Raw genomic sequence first — 19,599 nt, 5'->3', positions numbered from 1 at the left:
GGACTTCTTAGTTGTGACATGTGAACTCTCAGTTGTGGCATGTATGTGGGATCTAGTTCCCCGACCAGGGATCAAACTCATATTCCCTGCATTGGGAGCACAGAGTCTTACCCACTGGACCACCAGGGAAGTCCCAGACATAGATTTTAAAACAACTAATTCCATTAATGGCTAGCTTGAGGGCCTTCAAAAATTCTTCAAAGAGTTCATTAAGGCTTGACTATCATTCTAAAATAATCTTACTCCAATATAGCAGGACAATGATGACATTAATTTCCCCCCAAGTTCTCTTTACCTATTTAAAGGGAAGCAGGCTCAGATGATTGGAAGAGCTCTTCTATCTTCCAGAAAAATTCAGACTCACTAAAACTGATTTGGGAAAGGCACAATCTATGTTAGATTCAATATGCAAATTAAATCTCATATGCCTGGTAGATAAAATTTACTTTTATTTTATTTTTTCATTTTTATCTTGTCTTCCTTTTTTATTATTGAGATAACTTTTTTATAACTTATAAGTTTAATTTTCATGTGTACGATGTTATCTTTCTACTTTTATATACACTACACATGCTCACCACCAAAAATTTAGTTTTCACAATACAGTTGAACTCCTTTACTCATTTTGCCCTCCCCTCTCCATTCCCTCTGGTAACCAACGTTCTGTTCTCTGTATCTACATGTTTGTTTTTGTTTGGTTTGTTCATTTATTTTTGTTTGTTTTTTATATTCAATATATGAGTAAAATCTTACGGTATTTGTCTTTTTCAGTCTGACTTATTTAACTTAGCGTATTACCCTTAAGGTATATCCAGGTTGTGACAAATTGCAAGATTTCATCTTTTTTATGGCTGAGTAGTAGTATGTGTGTGTATATATATATACACACACACACACACTGTTCCTTATCCATTCATCTGTTGATGGACACTTAGGTTGTTTCCATATCTTGGCTATTGTAAGTAAATAATGCTACTGTGAACATTGGGGTACATATATCTTTTTGAATTAGTGTTTTCCTATTCTTTGGATAAATACCCAGAAGTGGAAGAGCTGGATAATATGGTAATGCTTTTCTTAATATTCTGAGGAACTTCCATACTGTTCTCCATAGTGGTTGCACCAATTTATATTCCCACCAATAGGATGTAAGTGTTGCCCTTTCACCACATCCTAGCCAACATTTGTTATTTGTGGTCTTTTTAATAATAGCCATTCTAACAGTTGTGAGGTGATATCTCATTGTAGTTTTGATTTGCATTTGTTGAACATCTTTTCATGTACCTGTTAATCACCTGTACATCTTCTTTTGAAAAATGTCTATTCAGGTCCTCTGCCCATTTTCCAGTTGGGTTGTTTGAATATTTTGCTGTTGAGTTTTATGAGTTCTTTGCATATTTTGGATATTAACTCCTTAAAGATACATGATTTGCAAATATCTTCTCTCATTTGTTAGGTTGTCTTTTAATTTAAGTTTATTAAAAAAATACCTTTTTACACAACATTGTTAATCAACTATACTCCAAGATAAAATAAAAATGTAAAAAAAAGAAAATACCTTTTTAAAACTTCTGATTATAAGTACATGGTAAAGGTAAATCAGTCATACAGTAGTAAAAGCAATGAAGAGGAAAGTGAAAATGCACTCATAATTTCATTATAAAAGTTTTTCCATAAACAATATAGCTTAAATCTATTTCAACCTTGATACATGTATCATTTTAAATAATACAAAATATTCAGCTATATAGAGAACTATAATTTAATAGATGTTATTTTTCTAAGTATTGTTGTTATAAGCATAACTTTATATATATATACATATACACACACACGTATGTGTGTGTGTGTGTGTATATATATTTATTTATTCATTTATTTTTTTCTTTTTACCTGACAACAAGCTTAGGGGAAAAAATTCAATGCAATAGAGTTATTGACTCAGTATGTTAGTCAGAATGTACTAACTACTGTAACAAACAACCTCAAAAGTCAGTGGCTTCAGCCATAAAATTTTTTCTTGGTCATGCACCAGTCTGTCATGAGTAAAGCAGATCTCCAAGTGGTGTCTTAGAGCCTGTGGCTCCTCCTCTCTCATCACTCTGCATTCCCTAGGTAGGTAAGCTCCTCTGGTGAATTCTCTGCAAAGAAGTATGGGGATCATTTGAGGATTTTTAGGAGTTAGGCTTCAAGGTATCACACATCACTTGTGTCCACATTCCACTGGCCGTAACTCAGTCACAGGGACATACCTAAATAAAAAATGTGGTCTAACTGTGTTCCCCAGAAGAAAGGGAATGTAGCTTTTGGTGAACCCATAGCAGCCTCTGACACAGTGTATCCATCTGATCCCCAAATATCATTTTGTACTTTTTCCGACTTACCCCTTTCCTAAAGAGATACATTCTGAAGTCCTATCTGGTCTTCATACAACTTGAAGTCCAGGATATTGATGTAATATGAGTGTAGTGATCTTTATTAGGTCCATGTATATCTACTCTGGTCTGATGCTCTTGAAATAGAGCTTTAGCTCCCCCTACACCCAATATACAGTAGCACAGTTGGGACAGGATGACCACAACAGAAAATCGTATTTGAAAAGGGCAGAGTGGGAGATACATAGCAGTTATTGGTATGCAGACATCTAGAAATCTCAGTGGCAGGCTATATAAAAACTCCTTATCATAGGGTAAGGGATATTCCTTGATGAGACTATGGTTTGCTCTTTGTGTGGAACTCCCTTGTCTAACGGTTCTACCCACTGATAAATTATTATCTTCCATATTCATATCTGAAGTGGTCTGAGGTGAGCAATGAGGAATATGCCCTTATTAGGTCTTCCCTTGTTTCGTAGCCTGTTCCTCCTGGTAAAAATTGTGTTCTGAATATTATTTTATCATTTGAATGGCTGGTGGCTTTTAAGTTCAGGCTCATAGTTCCTTTGGCAATAATATTCTCTCAGAAAATTAGTAGATCTCTCTTTGCCTCCAGTGAGTTCCAGGTGCTGCTAACCACAACCAAGGTTATCTTTTAGGCAGAAATTCTCAAGGCTAATGTTTTGCTTCCTCAAACCCGTGCTGCTTTATCAACATAATGGCAATTATTTTGGCCAACTTAAAATAATAGGTGGGAAGTCCATACATTTAACACAGAAATGATGGTCTCTTTTAAGCTTAGAAGCTTTGCAATATCTTTTGAAAGCTTTTTCAATCTTATCTTTCACTGTTTAGGTCTAGAATATATAAGGTTTTACAAACTTTTATTGCTCCAATCTTTGTACTTTCAAAACTCCTGTCCATATCTAGTAACAAATCAGACAAGACTTTCTTGAGTTTTTCACTTTCTTATAACTTGCCAAAAGCAACCAATAATAACCAAAACACACAAACACTCTGATTTTTTCTCTAGAGGTACAAGATCAGTAAGGCATGTGGTCTGCCTTCCAAGTTATCCCAGGCAAGAATTTTGCCAGATATACCATCACAATACAACCTGGGTTTCCACTTTCTCAGCCTCTGATATCAATTTTCTTGCTGCCGGCCACCTGACCAATTAAGCCAATGCCTCATTAGGTTTCTGCTGTGGCAGCATCATACTTTAAGATAATGATTTATCTATGTCTGTGTTTGTTATAAACAACCTCCAAATTTTGGTGGATTAACACAAATGTTCATTTTCATCATGCAACCATGCAACATATGGATTCTTTGTTGACCAGCTGTCCTGAATGACTCTTTCATGCAGTGAATCAGCCACTCAGATACCTTGTTAACTTATAATTCCTCCATTCCTTAGGGCCTTCAGTCCTTTGCTACATTATCATAATTCAACTGGTAGACATGAAATAGAGAGTACATAAAAGATTACATGTGATATATTTTAGTCTTCAGGATTTAAAATTGATGTCACTTCTAACCTCTTTCCATTGGCCAAATCTTAGCTGCATGACCATTTAACAGCAGATCTAACATCTAACAGGAAATCTCATCCAATTATGTGCCCATGAACAAAGGTGAAGCAGGGTTTGTTGAGCACCCTTATAGAAACCTCTGACAAAGTACATTTTGGTACTTGTTATCAGAAATATACCAGATTGCCTTCCTATCAGCATTGTATGAGAGTCCCTGCATGTCTCACAATCACATCTACCTTGGTATTACTAATGTCTTAATTACTGACATTCTGGAATATGAATGTGCAATTTTATGATTTTTGTAACTTACATTTGATCTTATATGAGTTTGAAACATTTACTGGTTATTTGTGATCTGTGTTTGTGATTTTACCTGTTCATGTTGTTCTGCATTTGGTATTAGGCCATTCAGCTTTTTCTTAATCAGTGTATCTAACTCAGTAACTCAGCTCATTGTGTGTGTGTGTGTGTGTGTGTGTGTATATAATCCTTTTTCACTTTTCTATTTTTTTTCTGCATCCAGGGTAAAGGCTTTTCCATAAATTTGTTCACCATTTCTATGAATTCTCTTTCTATATATCAGTTTAGCTCCTTAGTACTTTTAAAATCATTTTAAAGCTAAAGTATCATTACTTTCATCCTAAATTATTTTCTTAATTCTGCCAATTCACTTTCATGTAATTGACAGAAATCTCATCTTTAATCTCTTATTTATTAAACAAATCCTTTAATTTCCAAGTAATTCAAAGAAATTATATATTTAAAAAAAATAAATCTCCTTCTAGATTATGATTCTCATCTAGCATTAACTGGCCTTGTAAACTACAACTTTTTTGTTATAAAATATTGTCTATGTTTATTTACATTAGAACTGGAACATCACTCTTTCAGCCTGCATTTGATCCCCAAAATTGTATGTACATAGATTCTATTTTAATCTCCGTCATTTTTTTTTTCTGAGTGCAATTTAAAACCTCCCATAAAATATTCACACAGGATTTTGTGGATGTATCTGATCAATTCTGTCTTTCAGCTGTCTGAGGAAGATAGGACAATGAATAATAATATTTAGGATACTTTGTGTTTCTACATTTGTTAAACCCACTTAATTTTGGAAAGTACCGTTATGTTAAGTTAGGGTAACTTATTCTATCAGGCAGTGATTATATTTGTTCTATCACTTACTGTATAAAGTTATTTTGGTGAGAGAAGACGCAGGCTATTTTAATGGTGATCTATACTTTACTTTATAAAGTTACCTTTATATTTGCTGCTGTTGAGCCACAGTTACAGAAAATGGTTCTTAGGAGACATTTTCTTGAGGATGGCCAATCCTGAAGTCTGTACTTCTCAAACTGAGGTGCAAAAAACAAAGAAAAGCCCCTGTTTTTGACACTTCTTATATAATACTGAGTTCAGCTTGAGGGCTTTAAGTAAAACTATTATTCAAGAAGATAATGGGACTTTATTAGATATTTATGTGAAGGAAAACATATCTTTCTACATTGACATATTTGAATGGTATGTCATATATATGTATATGTATGTATATACACACACACACACACACACATACACACACACACACATACACATACTCTGCCTCTTATTAAAGGTGATAAAGCCAAATTATTTGACTCATACCTGGGAAAGTGGACAATGATCACTCCTAACTCATACAGACTTAGTTGAATAATTGGGTGTCATTTTTTAGGAGATTGGCTCTATTAGTTATCTATTCTATGTAATAAACTGCTCAAAATTTGGTGGCTTAAAATAGGAGCAATCATTTCATGAATCTGAAATTATGGCAAATTTCAGAAGGATGGTTCATCATTGCTCTCTGTAACCATCAAGAGGGGTGGCTTAACTAGAAGCTGGAGAATCCACTTTTAAGATGGTTGATCTATATAGCTGGCAAGTTAATGATGCCTGTCGTCATGGAGCTCAGCTAGGCCTGTAGCCCAGAAGGTCTTGGTTCTTCTCCATATAGACCTCTCCATTAGCTGCTTGTGTTTCCTCACAGCATGGTAATAGGTTCTCAAGAACACATATTCAAGAAAATCAGTCAGAAGTTGGATCACTATTTATGACATAAACTCAGAAGTCATACTTCTGCCATAGACATAATCATATCCAGATTCAAGGAGAGGGAATGTAGACCTTACCTTTTAATGGAAGAAAGGTTAAAGTCACATTGTAGAAGAGAATGTGGAATGGGAGATATTGTTGTGGCTATTTTGGGAAAATACTGTCACCCAAGTTATGAAGATAATCTCATTAATAGCCTTGGTCTCAGATCTATAAGACTTAATAGAGGAGGAGCTTCAAGATGGCAGAAGAGTAAGACATGGAGATCACCTTCTTCCCCACAAATACATCAGAAATACATCTACATGTGGAACAACTCCTACAGAACACCTACTGAATGCTGGCAGAAGACCTCAGACTTCCCAAAAGGCAAGAAACTCCCCACATACCTGGGTAGGGCAAAAGAAAAAAGAATAAACAGAGACAAAAGGATAGGGATGGGAACTGCACCAGTGGGAGGGAGCTGTGAAGGAGGAAAGGTATCCACACACTAGTAAGCCAGCCCCTTTGCAGGAGGAGACTGCGGGTGGCGGAGGGGGAAACTTTGGAGCCATGGAGGAGAGCGCAGCAACAGGGGTGCAGAGAGCAAAGCAGAGAGATTCCTGCACACAGGATCGATGCTGACCAGCACTCACCAGCCCAAGAGGCTTGTCTGTTCACCTGTTGGGATGGTAGGGGGCTGGGAGCTGAGGCTTAGGCTTCAGAGGTCAGATCCCAGGTAGAGGACTGGGGTTGACTGCATGAACACAGCCTGAAGGGGGCTAGTGCACCACAGCTAGCTGGGAGGGAGTCTGGGAAAAGATCTGGAGCTGCCGAAGAGGCAACAGACGTTTTCTTGCCTCTTTGTTTCCTGGTGTGTGAGGAGAGGGGATTAAGAGTGCTGCTTAAAGGAGCTCCAGAGATGGGTGCAAGCCGCTGCTATCAGCACGGACCCAAGAGACAGGCATGAGACGCTAAGGCTGCTGCTGCCGCCACCAAGAAGCCTGTGTGCAAGCACAGGTCACTCTCCACACCTCCCCTCCCGGGAGCCTGTGCAGACCGCCTCTGCCAGGGTCCTGTGATCCAGGGACAACTTCCCTGGGAGAACACACGGCACACCTCAGGCTGGTGCAATGTCATGCCGGCCTCTGCCACCGCAGGATCGCAGCTCATCCTGTACCCCTCCCTCCCCCTGGCTTGAGTGAGCCAGAACCTCCTAATCAGCTGCTACTTTAACCCCGTCCTGTCTGAGCAAAGAACAGACGCCCTCAGGAGACCTACAGGCAGAGGCGGGTCCAAATCCAAAGCTGAACCCCAGGAGCTGTGCAAACAAAGAAGAGAAAGGGAAATTTCTCCCAGCAGCCTCAGGAGCAGCGGATTAAATCTCCACAATCAGCTTGATATACCCTACATCTGTGGAATACCTGAATAGACAACGAACCATCCCAAATTGAGGAGGTGGACTTTGGGAGCAACAATATATATATTTTTTTCCCCTTTTTCTCTTTTTATGAGTTTGTATGTGTATGCTTCTTGTGTGATTTTGTCTGTATAGCTTTGCTTTTACCATTTGTCCTAGGGTTCTGTCTATCCATTTTTTTATTTTTTGTTTTTAGTATAGTATTTAGCACTTGCTATCATTGGTGGATTTGCTTTTTGGTTTGGTTGCTCTTTTCTTTCTTTCTTTTGTTTTTTATTACTTAATTTTTTTAATGTTTTTTATTTTAATTATTTTATTTTAGTTTAGTTTATCTTCTTCTTTCTTTCTTTCTTTTTGTTTCTCCCTTTTATTCTGAGCCATGTAGATGACAGGCTCTTGGTGCACCAGCCAGGCATCAGGGCTGTTCCTCTGAGGTGGGAGTGCCAAGTTCAGGACACTGGTCCACAACAGACTTCCCAACTCCACATATCAAATGGCGAAAATCTCTCAGAGATCTCCTTCTCAACACCAAGACCCAGCTCCACTCAATGACCAGCAAGCTACAGTGCTGGACACCCTATGCCAAACAACTAGCAAGACAGGAACACAACCGCATCCATTAGCAGAGAGACTGCCTAAAATCATAATAAGGCCACAGACACCCCAAAACACACCACCATATGTGGACCTGCCCACCAGAAAGACAAGAACCAGCCTCATCCACCAGAACACAGGCACTACTCCCCTCCACCAGGAAGCCTACACAACCCACTGACCAACCTTAGCCACTGGGGACAGACACCAAAAACAACAGGAATGATGAACCTGCAGGCTGCTAAAAAGAAACCCCAAACACAGTAAGTTAAGCAAAATGAGAAGACAGAGAAACACACAGCAGATGAAGGAGCAAGGCAAAAACCCACCAGACCTAACAAATGAAGAGGAAATAGGCAGTCTACCTGAAGAAGAATTCAGAATAATGATAGTAAAGATGATCTAAAAACTTGGAAATAAAATGGAGAAAATACAAGAAACGTTTAACAAGGACCTAGAAGAACTAAAGAGCAAACAAACAGTGATGAACAACACAATAAATGAAATTTAAAATTCTCTAGAAGGAATCAATAACAGAATAACTGAGTCAGAAGAACGGATAAGTGACCTGGAAGATAAAAGAGTGGAAATAACTACTGCAGAGCAGAATAAAGAAAAAAGAATGAAAAGAATTAAGGAGAGTCTCAGAGGCCTGTTGGACAACATTAAACGCACCAACATTCGAATTATAGGGGTCCCAGAAGAAGAAGAGAAAAAGAAAGGGACTGAGAAAATATTGAAGAGATTATAGTTGAAAACTTCCCTAATATGGGAAAGGAAAGAGTTAATCAAGTCTAGGAAGCACAGAGAGTCCCATACAGGATAAATCCAAGGAGAAACATGCCAAGACACATATTAATCAAACTATCAAAAATTAAATACAAAGAAAAAAATATTAAAAGCAGCAAGGGAAAAACAACAAATAACATACAAGGGAATCCCCATAAGGTTAACAGCTGAACTTTCAGCAGAAAATCTGCAAGCCAGAAGGGAGTGGCAGGATATAGTTAAAGTGATGAAGGAGAAAAACCTACAATCAAGATTACTCTACCCAGCAAGGAGCTCATTCAGATTTGATGGAGAAATTAAAACCTTTACAGACAAGCAAAAGCTGAGAGAGTTCAGCACCACCAAACCTGCTTTACAACAAATGCTAAAGGAACTTCTCTAGGCAGGAAACACAAGTGAAGGAAAACACCTACGATAACAAACCCAAAACAATTAAGAAAATGGTAATAGGAACATACATATTGATAATTACCCTAAATATAAATGGATGAAATGCTCCAACCAAAAGACATAGACTGGCTGAATGGATACAAAAACAAGACCTATATATATGCTGTCTACAAGAGACCCACTTCAGACCTAGGGACACAGACTGTAAGTGAGGGGATGGAAAAAGATATTCCATGCAAATGGAAATCAAAAGAAAGCTGGAGTAGCAATTCTCATATCAGACAAAATAGACTTTAAAACAAAGACTATTACAAGAGACAAAGAAGGACACTACATAATGATCAAGTCATCAATCCAAGAAGAAGATATCACAATTGTAAATATTTATGCACCCCAAATAGGAGTGCCTCAGTACATGAGGAAAATACTAACAGCCATAAAAAGGTAAATCGACAGTAACACAATCATAGTAGGGGACTTTAACACCCCACTTTCACCAATGGACTGATCATCAAAAATGAAAATAAATAAGGAAACATAAGCTTTAAATGATACATTAAACAAGATGGACTTAATTGATATTTGTAGGACATTCTATCCAAAAACAACAGAATACACATTCTTCTCAAGTGCTTATGGAACATTCTCCAGGATAGATCATACGTTGTGTCACACATCAAGCCTTTGTAAATTTAAGAAAATTAAAATTGTATCAAGTATCTTTTCCGACCACAATGCTATGAGACTAGATATCAAATACAGGAAAAAATCTGTAAAAAATAAAAACACATGGAGGCTAAACAATACACTACTTAATAACCAAGACATCACTGAAGAAATAAAAGAGGAAATCAAAAAATACCTAGAAAAAAATGACAGTGAAAACGCGACAATCCAAAACCTATGGGATGCGGCAAAAGCAGTTCTAAGAGGGAAGTTTATAGCAATACAATCCTACTTTAAGAAACAAGAAACATCTCAAATAAACTACCTAAACTTACACCTAAAGCAATTAGAGAAATAAGAACAAAAAACCCCAGAGTTAGCAGAAGGAAAGAAATCATAAAGATCAGATCAGAAATAAATAAAAAGGAAATGAAGGAAATGATAGCAAAGATCAATAAAACTAAAACCTGTTTCTTTGAGAAGATAAACAAAATTGATAAACCATTAGCTAGACACATCAAGAAAAAAAAAAGGGAGAAGACTCAAGTCAATAGAATTAGAAATGAAAAAGGAAAAGTAACAACTGACACTGCAGAAATACAAAGGATCATGAGAGATTACTATAAGCAACTATATGCCAATAAAATGGACAACCTGGAAGAAATGGACAGATTCTTAGAAATGCAAAACCATATGGTACTGAACCAGGAACAAATAGAAAATATGAACAGACCAATCACTAGCACTGAAATTGAAACTGTGATTAAAAATCTTCCAACAAACAAAAGCTGAGGACCAGATGGCTTCACAGGCGAGCTGTATCAAACATTTAGAGAAGAACTAAAACCTATCCTTCTCAAACTCTTCCAAAATATAGCAGAAGGAGGAACACTGCCAAACTCATTCTATGAGGCCACCATCACCCTGATACCAAAACCACACATAGATGCCACAAAGAAAGAAATCTACAGGCCAATATCACTGATGAATATAGATGCAAAAATCCTCAACAAAATACTAGCAAACAGAATCCAACAGCACATTAAAAGGATCATACACCATTATCAAGTGGGGTTTATCCCAGGACTGCAAGGATTCTTCAATATACACAAAACAATCAACGTGATAACCCATATTAACAAATTGAAGGAGAAAAACCATATGATCATCTCAATAGATGCAGAGAAAGGTTTTGATAAAGTTCAACACCCATTTATGATAAAAATCCTGCAGAAAGTAGGCATAGAGGGAACTTTCCTCAACATAATAAAGGCCATATATGACAAACACACAGCCAACATTGTCCTCAATGGTGAAAAACTGAAACCATTTCCACTTAGATCAGGAACAAGTCAAGGTTGCCCAGGCTCACCACTATTATTCAACATAGTTTTGGAAGTCCTAGCCACAGCAATCAGAGAAGAAAAAGAAATAAAAGGAATCCGGGCTTCCCTGGTGGTGCAGTGGTTGGGAATCTGCCTACCAATGCAGGGGATACGGGTTCGAACCCTGGTCTGGGAAGATCCCATATGCCCCAGAGCAACTAGGCCCACGAGCCACAATTACTGAGCCTGCGCATCTGGAGCCTGTGCTCTGCAGCAAGAGAGTCTGCAATAGTGAGAGGCCTGCGCACCGTGATTGAGTGACCCCCACTTGCTGCAGTTAGAGAAAGCCCTCACGCAGAAATGAAGACCCAACACAGCCAAAAATAAAATAAATAAATAAAAATTAAAAGCTATGCTGAGTAAAGTTTAAAAAAAAAAAAATGGAATCCAAATCAGAAAAGAAGAAGTAAAGCTGTCACTGTTTGCAGATGACATGCTACTATACGTAGAGAATCCTAAAGATGCTACCAGAAAACTACTAGAACTAATCAGTGAATTTGGTATAGTAGCAGGATACAAAATTAATGCACAGAAATCTCTTGCATTCCTATACACTAATGATGAAAAATCTGAAAGTGAAATTAAGAAAACACTCCCATTTACCATTGCAACAAAAAGAATAAAATGCCTAGGAATAAACCTACCTAAGGAGACAAAATACCCGTATGCAAAAAATTAAAAGACACTGTTGAAAGAAATTAAAGATGATACAAATAGATGGAGAGATATACCATGTTCTTGGATTGGAAGAATCAACATTGTGAAAATGACTCTACTACCCAAAGCAATCTACAGATTCAATGCAATCCCTGTCAAACTACCAATGGCATTTTTCACAAAACTAGAACAAAAAGCTTCACAATTTGTATGGAAACACAAAAGACCCCCGAATAGCCAAAGCAATCTTGAGAAAGAAAAATGGAGCTGGAGTTATCAGGCTTCCTGACTTCAGACTATACTACAAAGCTATAGTAATCAAGGCAGTATGGTACTGGCACAAAAACAGAAAGATAGATCAATGGAACAGGATAGAAAGCCCAGAGATAAACCCTTGCACGTATGGTCACCTTATCTTTGATAAAAGAGGCAAGAATATACAGTGGAGAAAAGACAGCCTCTTCAGTAAGTGGTGTTGGGAAAACTGGACAGCTACATGTAAAAGAATGAAATTAAAATGCTCCCTAACACCATACACAAAAATAAACTCAAAATGGATTAAAGACCTAAATGGAATGCCAGATACTATCAAACTCTTAGAGGAAAACCTAAGCAGAACACTCTATGACATAAATCACAGCAAGATCCTTTTTGACCCACCTCCCAGAGAAATGGAAATAAAAACAAAATTAAACAAATGGGACCTAATGAAATTTAAAAAGCTTTTGCACAGCAAAGGAAACCATAAACAAGACGAAAAGACAACCCTCAGAATGGGAGTAAATATTTGCAAACGAAGCAACTGACAAAGAAATAATCTCCAAAATTTAGAAGCAGCTCATGCAGCTCAATATCAAAAAAACAAACAACCCAATCCAAAAATAGGCAGAAGACCTAGATAGACATTTCTCCAAAGAAGATATACAGATTGCCAACAAACACATGAAAGGATGCCCAAGGTCAACATCATTTATCATTAGAGAACTGGAAATCAAAACTACAATGAGATATCATCTCACACTGGTCAGAATGGCCATCATCAAAAAATCTGCAAACAATAAATGCTGGAGAGGGTGTGGAGAAAAGGGAACCCTCTTGCACTGTTGATGGGAATGTAAATTGATACAGCCACTATGGAGAACAGTATGGAGGTTCCTTAAAAAACTGACAGTAGAACTACCATATGACCCAGCAGTCCCACTACTGGGCATATATCCTGAGAAAACCATAATTCAAAAAGAGTCACGTACCAAAATGTTCATTGCAGCTCTATTTACAATAGCCAGGACATGAAAGCAACCTAAGTGTCCATCAACAGATGAATGGATAAAGAAGATGTGGCACATATATACAATGGAATATTACTCAGCCTTAAAATGAAATGAAATTGAGTTATTTGTAGTGAGGTGGATGGACCTAGAGTCTGTCATACAGAGTGAAGTAAGTCAGAAAGAGAAAAACAAATACCATATGCTAACACATACATATGGAACCTAAAAAAAAAAAAAAAGGTCATGAAGAGCCTAGGGGCAAGACGGGAATAAAGACAAAGACCTACTAGAGAATGGACTTGAGGACACAGGGAGGGGGAAGGTTAACCTGGGACAAAGTGAGAGAGTGGCATGGACATATATACACTACCAAACATAAAATAGATAGCTAGTGGGAAGCAGCCGCATAGCACAGGGAGATCAGCTCGGTGCTTTGTGACCACCTAGAGGGGTGGAATAGGGAGGGTGGGAAGGGGGGATACTCAAGAGGGAAGAGATATGGGGACATATGTATATGTATAACTGATTCACTTTGGTGTAAAGCAGAAACTAACACACCATTGTAAAGCAATTATACTTCAATAAAGATGTTAAAAAAAATGACAATAGAAATTTCAATTTGAAATGTACTCATCAATATTTATTTTTCCAATTTTCTCTCTGTCATCTATTGCTACGAAATGAGAAATTACTTGAAGAAAATCATCTTTTTTATGAAATCTCAATAAATACTGTATATGTAAAAGAAATAGTTAATCACATTTCCTTCGAGACACTCACTGAGTAGATCGTTATGAGAAAACATGAAATTTAAGTACAAACAAAATCAGGTAAAACATTTTTTTGCTTTATTTGATATCTTTTTTCCACTTTTTATTTTATAAACTTTATATCTTTGTACTGTGATTTCTATGTGCTTTCTTCCTGCAATATTTGAAAGAATTTAGTATCAATCAAGTATGCATAGAGTTTTTTTCTATTATTAAACAGAATAACCAAAATCATAGTGGAAAAAGATTAAATGTAAATAAAATTTATGTTAAAAGAAGGTAATTTTATCTTTGCCTGTAGGAGAATAGTAAGAGTTTATTGCCCTACAACAAACATAAAGAGCGGGTGGGAAGATATCCATATCTGAAGAGACAGAATTTAAGCTTTTTTATTATTGTTGAGTGCATACGTGTCCCTATTATCAGGTATCTGATTATACTTATAAAGTGCCAGGTTATAATTAAAAGTACCAGTTTATAATTAAGCTCCCAAAATGAGCTCTCATTCCTCAGAAACTTAAAATTCATTTCTATGGGAATTCTATTTTTGAGAATTTCTTAGATTTATTAAAAACACAGAACTCAGTAACAACAGTATCACTTAGAAATTATTTTCATAATCTTTAAAAAATAAATTAGACATGTTAAAATGGTACCATCTGAAACATGTATAGTAAATATACTGAAACCAGTCTGGCTAAATTAAAATGTGGTTTAGATATATGCTTTTAAATACTCGATACAATAAATAATTTGGTAAATTTAGTAGTCTATATGATGAATACCTTAACTGGTATATTTCACTTTGTCACTGGTTCTCTTATGTCATATGTGAATAGGAAAACTCAGGCATTCAATTTAACACATGTACTCTCTTAACACAGAACTCAAAGAACATTGAATGTTAAGATTTTGTAATACTGTGGTAACAGTTCACTTATATATTTTTTTTAAATCTCTATTATTTGGAATACAGCCAAAAACCTAGTAGTAGGCAGCCATAATAGACAAATATAAACCCATAGGAAATTGTCTCAGTCATGTCATCAGAGCCAGTTTACCATTGTTTTAGGCAATATTTTATCAAGCTAGAGTAACGTTCTCCAAAAACACAACAAAAGGCATACTTTTAACAGCATGGGAGAATGTGGAAGGGAAAAGGGTCTAGCGAGTGCTTTATGTATCAGAATCCTGTTAAATATCTGGTGGATGTTGTTCATTTAATTCACACAGCCGGTAGGTCCTATTATCCTCATTTGACAGGCGAAGATAGTGGATCTCATTGAGTTTGAGTAATCTGCTCACCTTGAGAGGCCCAGGATATAGCTCAGGCCTGTCTGCCTCAGAGGCTCATTTTGTTTTCACTGTAACTGTAACACTCTGTTTCCCCTGGGAAGTGGAGAAGTGACCAGTGTGGCCGGTGAGCTGACCACAGCACGACTCCAGAGGAGAGCCAAAAACTGCAGGATTAAACACTGAGAACAGAGTAACAGTCTGGGTCCACTTCTGTTTAAGGAATAACTTTCCAACACAGCTCAAATGGCTCATTCTATTACAACCCAGAGGAATAACTAATACTGATAAAAATTTGCCCCAAAGGGTGGGGGAGAGATTTTCCTATCTAAAATACACACATGCATACATACAGGCAAAGTTCACTGCCTAGACTATAAACTTTGATTATATGGGAAATGATTAGATCAGGAGTCAGCTGACCTGGGCCCCAGGTCATTCAGTCAATTCTATCCCGGAAGCCTTTTCAGTGTACCACCCTATCATTGAGCTTTACCCTTATCCCTCATTCTTTACCCATTTTTCATTCCTAATCCTATTTGTCCTTTTTGTTATTTTAAAAATGTTGAGAATATTCATAATTAGTTCTAAGCCTTAACTCAAACTGGCCATTTATGTGGTAAAATAACTTTTTCTAAAAGTGTCATTAAATTAAGTATCCATAGCAACAAACAAACAACTTTTGGAGCCTATATTTTGAGGAAGTTCCACAGGCAGAGTCAGAAAATATTCCCCACACTGTGCATATGCACATTGCCTCTAGAGCCAGGCAACATGTTTGTATTTTTAAAAACAAAAATATTATTAACAAATCAATGAGTCATATTTCTGTTATCTTACATACATTATTTATAGAAATTAAGCCAATCTTACTATTTTTTCTAGATATCGACCTTCATATGTCTTTGTCAAATGATCCATTTTCAGTCAACATATTCACATAAAGATATTTCAAGACACATGAAGTTTTACTGAAGTGTACATGTTACATGAAGCTTACGTGTTACAAATAGGAACCCAAAATATGAATTTGCTATTTAAACCGTTCCCTATTTAAAGATTACTCCAGATTAGTCATTTGCAGCACATGACTAAGCATGTAACACTTGTTTTATCATTAACATTTTCTAAATGTTAACATCCTCAAGGAAAAGGAAATTATTTTATTTGTGCTAGGCAAACTCCACTCACATCTGGTATTCTCCATCATTTAAATCCCCCTAGGGTGCAATAAATTTTGTACTTGAAATCATAGGAAACTCTCTGATTTGTCTCACTCTTATTAACTGGATCTCAGATGAGGTCAGATTTTTAACTTCTTGTTGAGGCTATGTAATGGAATGATAGGAGAAAATTAATATTGTGGATGTGTGTTTTGTGGCAGGCTTTGTAGTTTGAATGTAAGGAAACTGAGTCTTAGGAAACTCAGAAAACTTAAGACACTAGCCCAAGGCTACATAGTTAGAAAATAATAGTGCTTAGGATTTGAATCCATGACCAGCTATCCTAAGGCCAACATCCTTCCATGATACTCCACTGTTATGATCTGTCAATAAAAAATATTACACGTAATTTTCTGTTTAAAAGAAGAGGAAAGAGAGTTTTAAAATACTCTGAATTAGAGGTCAGATAATACATATTAATTCTGTAAAATGTATGATTTAAAATTTTCTAATTATATTCAATGTAAAATGTATTTTATTAATTTTCCATTTTAATAAATAAAATATATGATATTTATACTTGAAAATATAATTATCAGCTTTTCTTCTACTTTTAATGCACTCTGAATAAATGTAGCACAATTTTCAGAGTTTACATCATTAAAAGTACAAATTCTTTACATATATTTGCAATTCTTAATTATTAAAATTATATAAAAATTTAACTTACTTCACACAAAATTCTTTGAAAATAGGATAACTCTCCCTATGTCAAGTTGTTCCACTAAGTCAGAGAAAAAAAATTTTTTGTTACTTTTTGGGAAGAGTTTGTCAAATTATCCTTTGTACCTTTTTTTTCTCCTGCGTTTGTCACTTCTTAATCATTCACTATTTTGTTGCGTAATGTCACAGCATCCACTGCATTTCTTTTCTCATTAGACTCATCCAAATGACAAACCGTTTCCTGATTGGTTGAGCTTTTAGTCTTCCCTTCTTACCAAACCCTTTCATTGATTTTTCTAGTCATTCCTAAAGGAAAATAGTGGTCTTATTATCTCCAGGCTTCATGTTTATGGCCCCAGTCCACATGAGTTTTGCTCTGTATGGTTTACCTAAAACAAAAGTAAACAAAATTGCCTGCCATTTCAAGCAGGGGATTTATTCCTTTTAATTAGAATGAACCATGGCATAATAGGAAGAGCATGTGTGTGGAGCAGAGTTGGTTCTAAGTTTAGGTCTGCACTGGCAGAGTGTCAGGGAACTGCTGAACAGCCCCTTTTGCTTGGCTTCATGGTACAGTCATTGATGATGCCGCATCCAGGCTCTGAAGTGAATTACTAAAATAAATTTGGTGGTGATGCAGAAAATGTGAGATAATGCACAGATCTCTCTCTCCCATGATCTTGGAGAGCTCTTCCCAGTATCTTTTATACATATTTTTTTTCATTTAAGGTTCAGTTTCTTTAGAACTTAAAGTCTTCTTCCTCAAATGACCTCTAACCACTTATTCACTGGTCAGTTCAATCATTTCAAAAAACACGCTCGTGAACAAACATGTGGGTGTGGTGAAGTCAGTGATTGGGTAGATTTCCTATAACAGGGTGACAGGAAATCTGGGATTAGCACCAGAAGGCATCAGAGATAAAGAATTAAGGTTGTCAAGTGACTAAGACTTCAAGGGAAATATGCCTTTTAAACCCTCCGTTTCAGAGCCTGTTTTCCTCACTTTTTCCAGCTACCAGAGTTTTGTCCATTCTGCAAGGTGTAACTCAAGTTACACTTCCTGAAGGAAACTTCAAATCCTTTTTTAATTACATGATTTTTGTCACCCTCCTCTGTACTTTCTTGTACACATTTGCCATTTCTGTCAGAGGAAACTCTCAGCGGTATTGTTCCAGCTGTTGACGTGTCTGAGGTACTCACTAGATCATAGAGGGACTCTCCTGCAGTGCCTGCAGAGAGTAGATAACAAATGTTTGTTCAACTGACCCGAAGTATCAAAGCTGTTATTTGACCATGGCCAGCCTCAAAAGCTGACTGTAATTTGATCGTGATCTGTAACATCAAAGGTGTTTCTTTCTGAACTCTGCCTTATGGTATGGATTTCTGCAATTACTAGGCAAGAACATGTGTGTGTATGTGTGAACGTGCATATATACACATTTCTTTTACTTACAAATTGTTATAAAATAGATTGTCTGTAAAATGCCAAGTGGTTTTTATTTTTAGTAAGTTTTACAGGATACATAATCAGAACAAGAGTGCTACTTCAAAGGAATCCCTTGGGGGGACAAAATTTATTCAAATTCACTGTCTTTGCTCTGAGCATTTTTGGAATGAAACTCCTCTTAAGAATTTGCCTTCAGAATTTATTGTGGAAGAAAATTGTGAACCTCATTGTTTTATAGTCACAAGACATGTTTCCTTAGTCCCCAGCCTTTATTCTCTCTTCTCCATTCCTCTATCCTAATATTTTGATGTTAAGTTCTATAATTTTGTCTCTATTCTCAATTGATTAAAAAACAGCCATTCAGAGGAGGGTAAAGGTAGAAGACTTAGGAAAGCAGAGGCTATTAAGCATATAAAGTATAAAATAGGAATTAGAGTGTTAACATTTGTGGGCCTTTTTTGATGCATCGAGCACTTTGATAAGTGCTTTGCATGGATTAACTTACTTTCTCCTCCCCAAATGCTATCATGTGCATGCCATCATTATCTTCATTTCTACAGTGAAACAAATGAGAGAAGTTAAGTGACTCGTCCAAAGTCTTGCAGCTAGGTAAGTGATAAAACAGGGAATCAGACTCTGTCAGCGTTGATCTCAGGGCCTGCATTCTGAGTAACTACTCTGGCTATTTTAGATAATTTCAGTGTAACTAAGAGTCTAGTCAGTATTTCTGTTCCTTTCCATTCTCTGCTCAGCACTCTTAGAATAACCCAGACTGAAGTTCCTTACTTCTACCTTCAGACCAGGCTATTCAGGAACAGTCTTCATATCCACTGTCATTCGTGCTTTTCACCTTTCCCTTAGATCATATATTATGCAGAGTCTATGCTAGGCTTGCCATTTGATTACTGGGCAATTAATACTGCTTATAATTAAGAACAAAGGACCAAAATGCACAGTAGAGCCTATATTCCCCAGTGTGTATGGTCATGAAGATGATAAGACATCATAACAAGAAATGGAAAGGATCTTCTTGGATAAAAGGGTAATG

The sequence above is a fragment of the Delphinapterus leucas genome, chromosome 5, assembly GCF_059928025.1.
Source record: "Delphinapterus leucas isolate spDelLeu-1000000601 "Yukka" chromosome 5, BTC_Dleu_Yukka2, whole genome shotgun sequence".
In the NCBI taxonomy this organism is placed as follows: domain Eukaryota; kingdom Metazoa; phylum Chordata; class Mammalia; order Artiodactyla; family Monodontidae; genus Delphinapterus; species Delphinapterus leucas.
This window is presented reverse-complemented; position numbering follows the sequence as displayed.